This window comes from Protopterus annectens, chromosome 7.part0 (genome assembly GCF_019279795.1).
Source record: "Protopterus annectens isolate FY-2018-M chromosome 7.part0, PAN1.0, whole genome shotgun sequence".
Lineage (NCBI taxonomy): Eukaryota > Metazoa > Chordata > Ceratodontiformes > Protopteridae > Protopterus > Protopterus annectens.
The window spans coordinates 259,495,034-259,511,227 of record NC_056739.1 but is presented as its reverse complement, the minus strand read 5'-3'; positions in this window follow the sequence as shown (position 1 = coordinate 259,511,227).

The window sequence follows — 16,194 nt, the reverse complement described above, 5'->3', positions numbered from 1 at the left end:
TAGGGGGTGAGAGGGGGGTAAAGTTAGCACTGTACCTATCTGCCAGGATGTTGGCAATATCAGTTGGTTCTGTATATTTAGTGTCATTGTGCTGTAACTCAGAGCAGATCTGAGTGTTGCCATTGAGATTTTTGTTGTCTTTAGAATCAGTAGCAATTTTGTTTTCATAACTAGCTTTAGAGGATTTTATGAGGGATCTCAGCTTCTTACTGAGGCTGACCAGGGAGTTCCTCCAATCGTGGGATTTTACTCTTTTTTGCAACAGTTTCATTCTTCTGTTGTACAGTTTGTTTATGGCAGAAGACCACCAGATTGGATTCCTTTTTTTGGAGGATAGCATCTTGGTTCTGTTAGGGATAGCACGATCCATGCCCTCATGTAAGTGCTTATAAAGTGCATTTGTGTAGGATTCAGCAGTCGTACCTCTATTGTCCATCTGCATGGGTGTCATGAAGTTTGCCACTTCTGTCTTAAGAAGTGTGAAGTTGGCTTTGGAGAAATTGTTTACACTTGTTTTCCTAATGGGGGGTGGGAGCGGGATGTGGATGTCTAGGGTGATTAGCTTGTGGTCGGATCTGACCAACGAGGAGCTGACCTCTGGTGTGGAACACCGGTCACCCATGTTGGTGATGACCAGGTCTAGGATATTGCTGCCTCTGGTGGGGGTGTAGATAAGTTGATCCAAAGCATTGGAATTGATGATTTCCAGAAAATGTTGAGCAAAAGTGTTGGTACACTAGTAGTTTTCCCAGTTAATAGTAGGGTAGTTGAAATCACCCATTATTAGAGTGTTGGGTTGTACCTTAATATTTTCCAATGTATCAAGAAAAGAGGAGTGGGAATCCTGGGACATGGTGGGGGGTCTGTAGCAAGCTACAATCTGGATTGCGGTTTTGCTCAGAGTTAGTTGAACTTGGATAATCTCGGATGCATTATGCTGAACAACTAGCTTGGAGGTGTGGATATCCTTAATGAATATGGACACGCCTCCACCTTTAGTGTTTCAGTCCGGGTTTGGTGGCCGAAAGGTGTGGTATGAATTATAGCCTGGTAATGCAGGGGTGCTCTCTGGAGCTTTGAACCAGGTCTCTGTCACTGCACAGATGTCAATGTTCTCCATTTTAAGGAGTGCCTTGGGTGAGTGCATTTTGAGGTTTAGACTTCTAGCATTGAGTAGCATTACCCTCAGATTTTGCTTGCTTGTACCTGTTATGGTGGTGAATTTCTCATTTGAACCTTGCCTGAAAAAGGCACTATAGGGGTGGCAAGAGCCTTTGCCAGTATCTGGAATCCCAAGGGCGACAGGTGCAGGCCATCTCTGGCAAAGCAGCGTGGTCTGTCGATCATGTCATCCCAGGCAGACAGATACTGGATTCCCTTAGAATGACACCAGAAGCTTAGCCAATTGTTAAAGTCAATCATTTTGTCCTTGTACTGTGGTGTCATTATGGGTGATGGCAGGATGCTACTCAGGTCTAGGGTCATACCGGCCTGGGCTACAAGATCAGAGAGCTCCTCCATGTCTCTTTTCATGTAGTCCAGGGAGGTACGTCTCAGGTCATTCACACCAACATGGACAATGACAAAGTCATATTTGTACTTGTTGTGGAGTGACTCGAGTGCGTGCGTTATGTGGTGGATTCTGGCACCTGACAGGCAGCTGATCGTAACGTTTTCCTTGTTTAGCCTGGTGAGTGGAATATCAGTGTGCCTGACTATATAGGTTCATAGGTTCAGAGGTTCATAGTAGGCCCTGGGCCTGTGGGAACCTGGGGCATCTCCTGAGTAGAGTCTATTCTGTATAACTACGCCTAGGTGCTCCATCTCTGTCTACTTTTGGTTTAGTTTACTGTCTGGGGGTCTCCTACCCACAGGGAGTAACCCCTCCCTCAATTTAATTGAAGATCCACAGTCGTGTTGTCAAGTTCAAGTCCACTGAGCCCTGCTGCCTCTGAAATTTACTCTAATTCTATATACGGTGAAGCTTACTCTGGGTTGTGAACCTTCTTGTTGCTGAGGTTCCCATTTTGCTCTTTGCTGAGGTAGCAGTCCCTGTGGAGGTTTCTAAGGATTAGCATTATATGAGTTCTAGCATGTGTGTATGTCCTCATGCAGTGCCTAGCTTTAGGTTTCAGGCACAGTAGCATGTGAGGCAAAAGCGGTATGCATATGATCTCAGTTTTAGATACTTTGTATGTGTTATCTACCTGGGAACCCTTGTGGTTTTGTATGCAATACTGGAGTATCTAGAGGTGAAACTAAAAGAGTGTGAATTAAAGTGTGATTTAAATTCCTTTTGATGAGTATTGATAAGGTGGGCTATGTGGATCTCTTTAGCAAGGAGGTGAAACCATCACCGATCTAAATGTGTTGCTCTGTACTTGATGAAATTGGGCTATGTAGATGGTCTTTCTAATCACTTTGGCAATGTGGTTTTCCCAGGGACTTGCCTATTTTGGTGGTTTGCCAGGTACATGGACTTTGTACTGTACTTTTGTGGTTGAGAGATTTTTGGTGTTGTGGGCACAGGTATTTGCCAGGTGGTATGAGCTTGAATTTTGGGTGCTAGCTTTTAAGAACTGTCAGAGTTGCTTTTTTGGATGTGTGACTCAGATTATTTTGAGCAGGAGTTCTCCCAGGCTGGGTACCTGTGTATAATCTGCAGACTGGTTCTCGTGGCTTTTTGACAGATCCTCTAGGTGCCTGTAGGTGGGAAATTTGATACTGAACAAGACAGGTCCCTGTGACAGTGGGCTGGTTCCATTTCTTTTAGGATGTTCTAGGAGTCTGAACCTTCACTCTCACTATCATAGCGTCGTCTTAGAGCACAACTGAAGAGCCATCTTGATGACATATACCTGACATTTTTCTATGCTTTGTTTACTGTTTGAAAGCTGTCAGTAAGGTCCCAAGGCATTTGGATGGTGTGTCAAACTCTTTCAGATATCCTAGGCAGTGTCTGTTCCTTCATGTATGGCTTGCTTTGTGAGATCCAAGAACCAGGGGTCAGCCTTGTCTGCCTTGACAAAGCCGAACTGGGTGGGATCTAGTGTCTGTAGGTCCCCTCCATTTTTTATCTCTGGGGATGAGATGAGCCTCCATAGCCTTGGTTTATGGGCTCTGGAGTGGTTTAGGAGGCGATAGTTTCCTCCTTCACAGCATTCTGTTGTGTGAGTGGGGACACCATTGTAGAGAGCAGTTTTGTGGTGAGTGAATCCCCTGTACCAGTGCTGAGCAGGTATAGAGGGATTATTTGGCCCTTAGTTCCTCTGATAGTGTTGGTGGGATGTAACCTGGAGGGCAGTCTGTGGTCCTTTTGATTTGTTGTTTTTGAGCTTCACCGCTGGACCTGATCAGGATACTGGCAAGGGAGGGTGGGGGCAGCCCTCTGTTTTTCCTTTGTTGGGGGAGTGTGGAGAGGTTTGGGTTGAGTGTGATATTGTCTTTATTTTGATATTGTGATGTTCAAAAGTTTTTTTGTATTTTTGTCATTTTATATTAACTAGCCTCAAGTCCAGCAGTTTTTATTTATGTCTACTGATCTCTTTATTAAAGCCTTTATCTTTTGTCTTTTATCCTGTGTGATTTTTCTCCTGAAGCTTTGGTTGGAGAGATGCCTTCCTATTATCAGTTTTTATTGCTAGTAGCTTCCATTTTATGGTTTTTATCTTAGGGATTTGATGATTATTGCCAGTTTTGAGAGACATTACCTTTTGATTTATGGCCCCTTCCAGATGGTTTTGAATGTGCCTTGATGATTAGCCTTGAATTTTTTTGGTTTTGTTTGATTGTCCTGTGTTCCTGGAATTGTTGGATGGTTTTGGTTTATGATTTGGCTCCAGGTTTGGGCTGTCAGTGGGGTCTGAACCTTTTCTGGGCTAATGAAGGGCCTTTTTGGTTTTTAAGTGTGAAAAGTTTTTACTGGTGGTTTTCTGCCTAGGGGTGGGATACGGGGGGTGTGGAATGGTTCTGTTAACATGTTTCTGAAATGATGGTATCTAGTATCTTGGGAGCTGTGGGCATAGAGTTGGTGTGGAATCAGGTCTCATCATGTTTGTGTTGTCCCTAGGTGGGACGGTGTGTAGTATGGGTTGAGAGTTTGAGTATATAATCCATAGTTTGTTTTATTAGCTCATCATGGGAGCTGTGTAGAGCTCCCAGTCAATATTTAGTTAGTTGAGTTTATGTTGGTCGGGTTGGTCTTGCTCTCACTGAGAGGTGGTCTGTGGTGTTTTTAGTGAGAAAACGCTGAGGAGGGTTCTGTTTAGTGTGACATGTGAAGGTGAGGATATCGCAAGCTGAAGCAGCTGGAGGTGGACTTGTGATGCTTTGGGATAATGGGGATGGCCCCTGCAATGCCACTAACCTGGGTGTTGATATGAAAAGCATGGATTTGTGGTTGAGCCCAGGTTTTTGGGGGTCAAGTTTGAGCCTTGAACCAGGTTTCATGATATGAATTTGCTCTCTGGAGTGCTGGGGGGTGCTGAGGATTGCGCAGAATCTGTTTGTTGCTATCCGATGGAGATCTTCTCATTCTGAGTTTATCTTGCATTTCTGCAGGTCTAGGGGGTTGGTTTGACTTTGCAGCCCAGCCTTTACCTGTACTATGGGTAACCTTAGCCTTTTCTGTGGGTTGGTTTGAGGTTTGCCTAAAGGTGCACAAGAAGAGTAGCTGAAGCACTGAGCCCTTGCCGAAAAGACAGTGGCATCCCACATGCAAGATCCCCTTTGAATTTGTGGCTATGCGTGGCTTGTTGACTGAAGATCCCCACTTGTTAAAATTACTTTGAATGGTTTCAAAGAGAGGGTCAATTGTTATTGTCATTTTGTTTGTCTTTGGTGTTTGGCAAGATCAGAGGTGGCCTCATGCTGCTGAGATGTAGTCATGAGTCTCAATGCCATTCTCATTCACACAATGTCAGACAGCTCTCAGGTGTAGGCATTTGGTCAGTCATTGGGAGGCTCATACCTGAGGTCACACACCAGCGCATAATGACTAACTACTATTTTGTGCTGTTGCTGGAGTGACCGGTCACAGGCAGCTCACCGTGGGCCTCTCACACCGACAGCTTTAGCCGGAGCCTGGTGGAGGGACAGTGTGGCCTGTCCGCCCCGTCGTCAGGTATGCTTCAGAAAGGGCTACTATACAAAGTATGGCTGACACTGTGTTTGTTACACTTGGACTGTGGCTGTAGTTGTGCTTTTTTTTGAGTTTGAGGTTGTCTGTTGCTGTTTTGTTGCTTGGAGGTCTTTGTTGCTTAGCTAGATTTTATTTTCTCTTTTCGTTGTATAGATTTTGTTTATCTGTTGTGGTGGTTTATGTTGTGGTGGGACTATGTGATACTGGAATTGTGTTGTGTGACTGTGTGATAGGTGACTTGTGTGAGTTACCTTACCTGTTCCTCTGTGAGCTCACCAGTTTTTTGGCTAAATAGTTGCATCTCTGACATATGCATGGCACAGTTTTCTAAATGGAGAACCTACCTGTTTGGAGGATGAGACTGTAACCATTGCATGAGAAATGCATGAGCCAGCAAAAAAATTCCCAACTGAATTTGCTCTGGAGACTTGAAGGAGAGGACGTAAATTGAGAGATCTGGAGAGTAGGTAGTGAGAATGGATTTAAGGGTTAAATAGGACAGGGGTGTCGTAGAGGTAGGTATAAAAGTAAAGCTTCCTTACTTAATAGGTGGGTAATTACTAGTAGAGATAGAGAGTGGTGAAGGGAAAAATAAAAATATGGTGTTTAAATTGAGAGATGAGAGTTAAAACTGAGGGAAAAGTGGAAGAAGGTCCTTCTGGGAGCGCGGAATAGTTTAAACCCAATTGGTAGCTGCCCACTGTTGCTCTATGGCACAACAATGTGCAAAAGAGAGAATTGAGGAGAGAGGAGGAAAGATGAAGGAGTTTTGAAGATCCCAAAAAATTGGCAAGAAACAGTCAGGTTTCACAGGGTAACCACTCCCAGTTGGGCAGGCAGGCGCACTTCAATTTTCACTGCCACTGATCATCAGAAGGTACCCCAATGAAAAGCAAAAATCACAGAACTCCAAACAATAAACAAGAAAGAACAGCAAGCAAGCAACTTAACTTTTAAATCTCAGAAGGAAAGAAAAAGATTTTTTTTTTTTTTTTTTTTTGTTTTTTTCAGAGATAGCAGAGGTTTACAAGTATGGAGTCACCTATGACTAGAGTCACCTATGACTAGAGTGTTGGGTACATTATGCCTTATGGGCCGTAGTTGAGTGGCACACTGAGTATGTGGGCTATGTGTCATTTGGGTTGTGTTGGGGGGGTGGAGGTTGCTTGCATTTCTGCTTTGGAGGTCTCTGTTGTTTGGGCAGATTAGTACTGAGAGCCTCTGCGAATGTAGGTGTGTGTTTTGTGGATCTGTGTGTGTGTTTTGGTGGTGTAGATTCTGAGGGACTATGTGATGAGTGTGGTGCGGTGCAAGTGTTTACCTTCTCCTCTTGACTGTCTAGGCCAGTCTTTGGTAAAGAGAGCTTTGCTTCCAGTTTGGCTATATAAGTGCATCTCTCACAGGTCGTAGTGTTGGGTGGTAGGAGGAGAGGGTTGTCTGTGTACATGAGACAATTGCTGCATTGTCCCAAGATGCCCAGATTCATCAGGTAGTCAGGAGAAAACACTGGGAGCTGACCTTTAGACATGCCTGAATAGGTGCTTATTTATTAAGTACTAAAAACTGTTTTCCTCTAGGCAAGTGAGGAAAGTTGAGTGCTGTAGTAATTTGTAACTTATTTAGTGCTTACAATGAGTTCTGAACAAGTGCTGAGATCAAGGAAACAGATGAGTGGTAAAACCAGAAAGCTGGCTAGTTGCAAGGGAAATTTTGAAAAACAGAGTTTATGGCGCCAGGAATAGTTTAACCCCAGTTAAGTGGGGGGGGGGGCTTAGGAGCTCACAAACAGTCCTGGACACAGCAAATATGTATCTGACCTGCCACAGGAAAGGGGGGAAGCAAGCTTAGAATTTTTTTTCCAGTAAAGTGGAAATGGAGAAAGCTGGAACAGAAGTTAATTCAACGTTAAGAATCTGAGTGGGTTGGCCTTCACAAATGTTCTCTATTAGATTGAGTGAACTAATGACACTAGACTGGGAGGAGTGTCACAGATCAAATATACAGTATGGGTGGGCAACTGCAAAGCCACCAAGCATAAGAACACACAACACTAAGGAGGGTGGGTGGGAAAAATTACAGTTCCTAGCTGTAGCCACTAAATGAAAGTTTTAAACAGATCAAGGAGCAGACTCGAGAATGCTTTTAACAGACAAAAATGCACAGAAAAGTTCGGATAGAGCACTCACAAACAGAAAATACAACTCTCAGTATGAAAAAGCAGTTTACAGTTAAGTAATGTTAAAACAGTTTAAAACAGTACATAAATGCAGTGAAACAATAAAAAAGCTTTATAACAGTGCAAAAATATAGTAGATCAACTGTATAGCACAATTATAAGCATTTCAGAAGTGCAATTCAGTGAAATAAGTGTAAGAAATAGCTTAGCCTGCTCTTTTATCTTAAGGAATTTCCACTTATGCAATGCAATCCAGAGCCTGACAATATAAGCAGAACCTTTATAAGACACAGGGTTTATATAGCAGTAAGAATGGAAGAGCTGGAAGATCAGATTACTACTCAGCCCCTGCTATTACCCAATCACTCATACTACAGAAGGTCAGGAGGCCTTGTTAGTCTCAATAATAATGAAGACAATCAGCAGAAAATGGCTGCCAGAAACACAAATAAAACTTCCAGCCTACACAACAGGCCTCTATCAAGATTATGCCACCTGAGCAGAACACAGAAACCTCACTTTAAAAGCATAGAAAGAACACACACAAAGAGAAAATTCAAGTCTCAGTATGAAAAAGCAGTTTACAATTTAGTAATTTAAATAAAAAGAGCAATTATAATAATGCACACTATTACAGTTCCTAGCTGTAGCCACTAAATGAAAGTTTTAAACAGATCAAGGAGCAGACTCGAGAATGCTTTTAACAGACAAAAATGCACAGAAAAGTTCGGATAGAGCACTCACAAACAGAAAATACAACTCTCAGTATGAAAAAGCAGTTTACAGTTAAGTAATGTTAAAACAGTTTAAAACAGTACATAAATGCAGTGAAACAATAAAAAAAGCTTTATAACAGTGCAAAAATATAGTAGATCAACTGTATAGTACAATTATAAGCGTTTCAGAAGTGCAATTCAGTGAAACAAGTGTAATAAATAACTTAGCCTGCTCTTGGAATCTTAAGGAATTCCTACTTGATTCACACAAAAAGCATTCACATAATTTCCCTCAGGTTAAGACACATGGCGAATCAAATAAAATTCCCTGCTGCCTTCTTAGGAACCAACCCCAACAGAGAAACATTAAATCTGTTAAAGGGAGGAATATTAAACAGACCCAATAACCTACCCGCCCACCATTATTACCCCACCAGGCCTTCCAAAATCTCATCTGTCCACTGCAAGGAATGCAGATTTCTACAAACTGACCCCCTTCCCTCCCACCCTTGATTTAACAGAAAATCCTTCAGAAAACCTGTGCATTAATTTGTCCTCATTAAGGCCCAGCATACCCCCTTTCCAACTCCCCTAATTTAACTTGGAGCTGTTAGCAGGGGGAATTATCTACCATAGTGGTTAGCCAAATTTCAGGATGTGTCACATTCCAATGCAGTGACTGACCCACTACCTCCCACTGTCAAAACCTCTGATCATATCACAACCAGGCATTCCCCACCCACAGACACTGTATCTCACGGATCATGAGAAAATAAGCCAAGAGTGGCAAGAACAAGGCACTACCCTTCTCCAGGCAAACTGCCATGTAATAAATGAAGCCTAACCCCAGCTGTCCAATGTCTTGGGCCACATGTTACTTATCTTCCTCTGCTCCAAAGCTGTTAAAGCAGCCAAAGTTTTTACTGTTTGTGGTTTCTGATTCCATCATAAGTTGAACTCCATCCACATCAATTAATTCAAAACATTGACATACTCCTCCTTCCAGATTTTTCCTTTAACTAAAGCGATAAATGAGGGGTCAAAAGAACGGCTTAGCTAACCAATCACCTGGCTGGATCCGAAAGTCCGACCCAACCTCATGCTGTTGTGTATAACCAGAATACAATGAAATGATAACTAATGTACATTAAAATCAACATAAAGACATTGAAAGCCTGTCAGCATGGCAGCAAAAAAACTGAGAAATATCATTACTACCACTGTTAACTTCAGAGTAACACAACCAAAACAATATTTTTATACAACATTCTTGTCTGGTTCAACAGCTAGACTCATTAAGTCACTCCAACATGCCACTTAACTCTCACCTTCATGACAGAAGTGCTCAGAGCATACCACTCAACCTGTTAGAGCAAGAAATCTGGACAAAGCTGCAAACAAAATTAGGACAAAGGCCCAAAAATAGGGACAATCCCAAAAATGTTGCTCTTACAAACCTAGAAAGTCGACAAAACAACAGGTCCCACACCGATATGAATCTTCTGAAGCTTACAACATCTGAAACTCAAATGTCTGTCACTATATTCTAATTTAAATATTTAATAATTTGCTCCTAATTTGCAAGAAAACCACAATGTCATGAAAAATGGACCAACACTACGAGGCAAAAATCTGGATATTTTGTGAAAATCTGTACATTTGAGAGCTCCCCAAAGCCACTGAGGTGTAAATGGAACAGCACTGCCAACCTCAACAATTAAGTGTCTCAACCGTTAAGAGGCTCTAGCCACAACATTCATGCAGAGCAACAAACTGCTACTCATGGCAGTGTCCTGAGCCCATGAACAGCCAGGAGCTGCTGTAACAACCAACCACACACTACCAATGAGACCAAAACTAACAGATTCAATTGTTGTTTTTTTTTGCTTTTTTCCCCTTCCATTAACTTAAAAAGAGGCCAGAATAATATAGGCTTGATGCTAAAAGCTTGAGGCTATCTTGCTGTAAATGAAACTGGAAGGGATAAACTAAATTACCAGCCAACGTCTGGACATTCTGTGAAAACCAGGACCATTGAGTGTCCAGCATTTGGCAATGACAAAGTTCAGCAAGTGACAAAGCAGATTATTTTCTGTGAAGTGGTGAATATTTAGAACAATAAACAAAGCTTTTGTCTGATGCAGAATAGAATAATTAAAAAATGTAAGAAAGTTAACATCAGTTAAAATTATGGACTAAAAGCATTTCCATATCACTGTTTCCTTTCCTCCTGTAATCCCATCACTCACCATACCATCCCCATTAATCAGCCGCCAGCTTTTTCTTACAGACCTTTGAAGATCTACCCTTCATTTTAAGATCCCTGAGGAGTTACCTCTTGCATCCTGATCATATGCAAATATTCCACACCTAACGGCCATTACTCATGGCTATACAGTTCACCAGAAATCATTCATGCAACTTTATTTTTTGCCATGCAGCTGAGTAAAGTAATCTCCCTTACCCAATCTCTGCCCACTCATGTATATGCCCTCCTCCACTCTTCATTAACTGTTGGTCGTACTACTGAGCATGTGTGACCAATGGCCATTACTTGCTACATCTCACCACCTTCCCACCACAAAAGAACCTGAAAACAAACAATATCAGAAAACTCTTCACACACAGCACCAAACGACCACCAAATGAATGTGCAGTGTATAGGGGACAGGGGAATATGGCCATTGTATACTTTATACCATAACTACCAATGATAAGTTTCTCAGTGCACAGTGCACAAATAAGGCCACTGAAAGCCTGCAGCATAAAGGGGACAGGCTTGCAAGGGAAAACCAGACAACTAAAAACACATTACTGCTGTCCTGCAAAGGACTAGCAGCCCAGAATGACCATTCTGCCTAGCCCAAAAACAAACAACCAAATAAACCAATACAAAAGATGCTACTACACAAATGACTACCCAAGAAGCAAAGCCTTAATTATCCCAACTAAGCTGTAGATCAACAGAGAAACACAGTGACCCGCTGAACACCCCCAATTTATCTATACTATAACCAGTCAGCATACAGTAAAAAAAAAATAAAAAAATAAAAAAAAATAACTCACCCAGTATTAATATAAATACAACGTACAAGCGTTTAATAAGAATAAAAACAAAAAACAAAAAATAGAGGTGAGCGCTTTTGCAACAAAAGTTGTTTCATCAGACAAAGATAAAGTGCATTTCATTGCTTAAATAGGTAAAAAAACAATTATCTCATAAATTAATGATGTCATACACCAAAAGTTATTTAAAAAGACAGTTACAGGGTACAAATAACAGTTGCAGGGTAAAGATAATAATGGTATGAATTGTAATAAAATGCATAAAAATACTACATAAAAACTGCATAAAGACTATATAAAATATATTTGCATCTGCATAATAATGTCTACATAGAATATATTATCTAAGAGATAAAAAATAGTAGATGTAAAGAATAATAATAACAATAGCTATGCACACACAATGCCTACCTGTTCACCCAAATACCTACAAGGTCATCTCAGACTTAGCACTTGTCTTAGCAAGTGCATGGCAAAATCTGATTCCTTATCCAGTTATGCTCACATATAAAACCAGTTAAACCCTCCTTACATTTACCTCATTTCCTTCCAATGTTTCTACTTTCCCAATTTATCCCTTCCATTCTCACCACATTAACTAACTTTCTTCCACTACCATCTTAACTCCCATTGCTATTTCTACTTAACCCACACCCAAAGATTTTCCGGGACAAATTGATTTGTTCCCAAACCTCATTTATAGTGCATGGAGTGCTGCAGTTATGCTCCAAAAAGATGGAAAAGACAAACTTTTTAAGTACCAGCTTCACATCAGAAGAGTGAATGGCAAGCTTTTGATAAGTACCATCAAGCACTGTTAAGATCAGGTGCTGCTTTATGGATTAACAGTAGAGAGTTGTAGCCAGGAAAAAAAACAATGGCAGAAGGTAAGAGTATTAAAAGTTGTTAGAACTGTACTCTGTTAAACATATAAACAAAAAATGTGACATAACAAAATGTCTGACAGACTAGCAACTTCTAAAGCCATCTGCTCCTGAGAGGGTACTTTTTTCTGTTTGGTTTCTGTGTGGCAGGATTGTTTTGCTGACTTTAAATTCTTTAAAAAACAGTAAAGTATTCCTCATTCCTACACTTTTTGGAGTATATAACTGATGGAACATGGAACAGATAAAGCTCTATGCACTACACAGAACTATGATCGAATCTCTCTAACCTTAGCTGTGTTCTTAACATGGATGCCAAGATTCACTTCTCAGACTACATTCTTGGGGTGAATAGTTTTGTATCAATGTATCTAATGCATACTATTTTCTATTTATTTATCCTTTTTAACATGTTTACCCCAAAGGTTAGTAGCCTCTTTCCAGGGGAGAACCAAACTGGTATCTATCTATAGTACTAGGGGGAATTTGGCTAGGGCAATGGATAACTTCTAATGTTGATTTGCCTGTTTTCCCCAATTGTTTTTTTTTATAGGTGCCATGGGATCTTTTACATTCACCTGAGCTACCACCATTCTAAGCAGATGGGACCTTAGTTTAATATTTCATCCAATGGATGACACCCTCAGCAGTGTAGCACCCAGGCCGGTTCTGCTGCACTGCAAGTATCAGCTATTTAAAAATTAATCCAGTCACCTGGAAAGGGAACAGAACCCACAGTTTCTACTCTTCCATCACCAAGGTGAGTGTATCATGCACCTTTCTTGCTTTAGAATGCACATAACAGGGCTGCTTTTTTCTGATTTCAGACTGTAACTGCAACACTCCATGTACAACATTATTCTACACTAGGACTTAACAGTAACGCAGCACAATACCTGCCCACCAATTGCTATATCTCAAATCATTCTAATAGTCTTTGATTCACTTGCAAACACAGTTGAACTAAAAAAAAAAAAAACTATGCTTAAAATATTCAGACAGCTCAGCCAATTTAAATTATTATAGCTCATATAATAATATATTAACTGGATATAGAAGACCATCATGCATAATGCTAAAATGGAAAAGTGAATCAGCAAATCTTTAACTACAGAAAAAAATCCATTCTTTGTTAATCATCTGAATAACTGTTGCTTTATATTTTACCTCTGTTGTGGAATTTCCCATCACCTGACATTCATTGGCCCATTTTCTATCAAAATCTGATACATTAGTTAATTACAATCTTCCTTTAATTGTACCAACTGTATGCACAACACAAAGTTGACATAGGGCTTGCAGGAGTCAGAAAGGTATGTAGGTGTGTGCACTTTATTACAAAAATTATGACAAAGGTACCTGTATTACATCAGGACACATTAGCAATGAAATTTAGATGCAAGTTCCAAAGATATGAACATAGAACTTACTTCGATCTGTGTATTGAAATATGTTCAGTAAAAAAAGCAACATTCTACAGTTAAAAAGAAATGAATAAACAAATCACACAAGAAATAAAAGGCAACCGATTCAGAGACACTGGTTACTATCTCACTATCTGGCATATTAATGACTGGCTTACCCATTGAAAAATCATCTTAACATTATAGTTATGTATACTGCATTCCTCATGTTCTGCTTTCAGTAAATATTCTAATTGTCTCGATTCTTATGCTTTCATTGTACTGATTTACTTATTGTGATTTTTCTGTCTTTGCAAACCTTTGGGTTGTGGCTGAAAAAGGTCCAGGTTAACATAATGAATGAATCAATAAATGAATGAATGAATGAAAACACAAACAGGATGTACTATCTATTGAAGGTGTATAAAGAAAGTTCACTAAATGAATCCCTGCTTGCTGGAACAAGCTACAGTTGGAAAGACTTCAGCTCCTGGGTCTTTATTTTTGTATGTTATCACTTCACTGGATCAGACTTTCCTTGTCCTTTAAAGTCCTCCTTGGTAACAAAATGCAATTATTATTATGGATTGAAACATTAGTCAATAACCGACTTGTCTGGGTGAACAATTTATCCTGTAAAACAGAGAAGACAGATACGTAACTACTAAAAGAGTTAAGTTTGTCACCCAGTCAATTGCACAGATGTGGAATATACTCCCATTGTTAATTAGGAGCAGTACATCTATGGACATGTTTAAATGGACCTTAGACATATAGACAGAGTACTGTATTGGCACTTTGATACACTTCTTTTTAATTATAAACATCTTTATTAAATCATAGCTAAAACAGTGACACAGATAAACACACATACATCAATATAAAAGGAAACAAACTATATTAATATTTTTCAATTGGTAAACATTTCCTTTTAAAAAGTTAGCATTCACTCCAGAGTGACATGAATTTTTCAGTTCCTTCCTTCTCCCAATCCTCACTCCTCCTCCTGAATGTTACTTGTATGTACTGTTCCCACTGATTCCTCCAGTAATTTTCTCCTTTTTCTGAGAATTCCACCTCCAATTATTTTATTGCCTTTTCAGCATTCATTGCTTCAGTTCCAGTTTGTTTAGATTTTGAGTTTTTTTGGCAACCAGTATCATTAAAAGTAGTTAAGGCATTATTATGTCTAGACAACTCGGAGCATATGTCCCAGCTCAGAAGAGTCAGTACCTTAGTTATTACAATTTACTCCTCTACCATTTCAGACAAAACAGTCTGTAGGGAATTTTTAAAATCTGTTTTCTTATATTCACAATTTCAAAGCCACAGCGGTACAGCGGTTGCATTGTTGCCTCACAGCTAGAAGTTCTCCGGTTCGATTCTCAGCTAGTGCGTGGGGAGTGCCTTCTGTGTGGAGTCTGCATGTCCTCTCCGTGGTTGCGTGGCCGCCGAAAGACATGCATGAATGGGCGTTCCTTCGCTGAAGGTTGGGCATTGGGCTGGCAACTCGGCACCATAAAAATCTACTGCCAATCATTAGCGGACTGGAGTTCTACTGTGGCGACCGCTTACCGGGAAAAGCCGAAAATATAAACATTTTCTTATATTCACAGAATACATATTCTCAATTGCCTCCCTGTTTCCCGTTACACCTCCAGCATTTTCTATTTAGCTGAGGAAAAAATCTGTGACTAGTTAAGCCTGCTGGATAAAGCTATTTGATTTAATGTTGCCACTTGTTACTTTATGATTCCTACATATTGCTTGTCATGTTTACATTTTTGCACTTTTGTGTACTACAGTAGTCGCATATGATTTGCTAGTTGCATCCATTACTGCTCTCTTTCTTATACTAAGAGTACATTATTAATTGGTTTGGTTTTCTCCTTCCTTTTCATCTGCACTGCCCATTATGAAATCTCAGTCAACTCCTGCCCCTTCTGTAGCCATCCTGATAACATTAATTATTTGAGCTAGTCTCCATGGTTATAGAAAGCCTTGTAAAGTCAGTTAACTCTAATCCTGCCCTTTAATTTTTTTATTTTAATGACTATCTAGTTTCACTTACAACTCCCTCCCCTGATAACTGGGGAAGTAACCCATTGCAGACAGAAATTTCTTCCTTCCCTACTGGAATGGTCAACCTAACAAAACGTCACTCCTTCACACCTCCCATCTGCTTGGTTCCTGCAGTGCTTAAGCTACTACTTAACAGTAGGTCATCTGGACTGCTACCAGGACTGCATCCCTCTAATATGCCTGCTATATTTGGATGCATCCTGTTGATTGTCAAGGGTCTTGCAGTTGTGTACATGATGCAAGGTAATTATCCATACAGGGAACCCTTTATTTAGAAATAAGATTTGTTAACATATAATTTCAACTTCATACTGTTATGTCTTTGACCTAGATGATACTCCTTTTGATGTGCCTGGATTTTCACATTTAAACCTTCTAAGATTTTGTAAAATTACTCTTAACCCCCAGTGACAATTTTATATTAAAACATGTATAGAAGAAAGCAACATGTCTATCTGTTCTAAGGAAAGTTGAGTCTGCTTTAGACTATGACAAATTATTTATTTTTATTTATTTAACATTTGTTGACTAGGAAAGTCCAAGTAGGACAGTGCCTATTTTCAGCAGGGGCCCGGGGAGAAATGCTCCAGAAGCATGTCTTTAGAATTATTATAGACATTATATAAAGAATACATTTTGTCAGCATGTGGTAGAAGTGGTTCTCTGATCCATGTATCTTAACTATTATGTGCATGGTCACATCTGTTGTCTGTGCACTCCAGTGGTA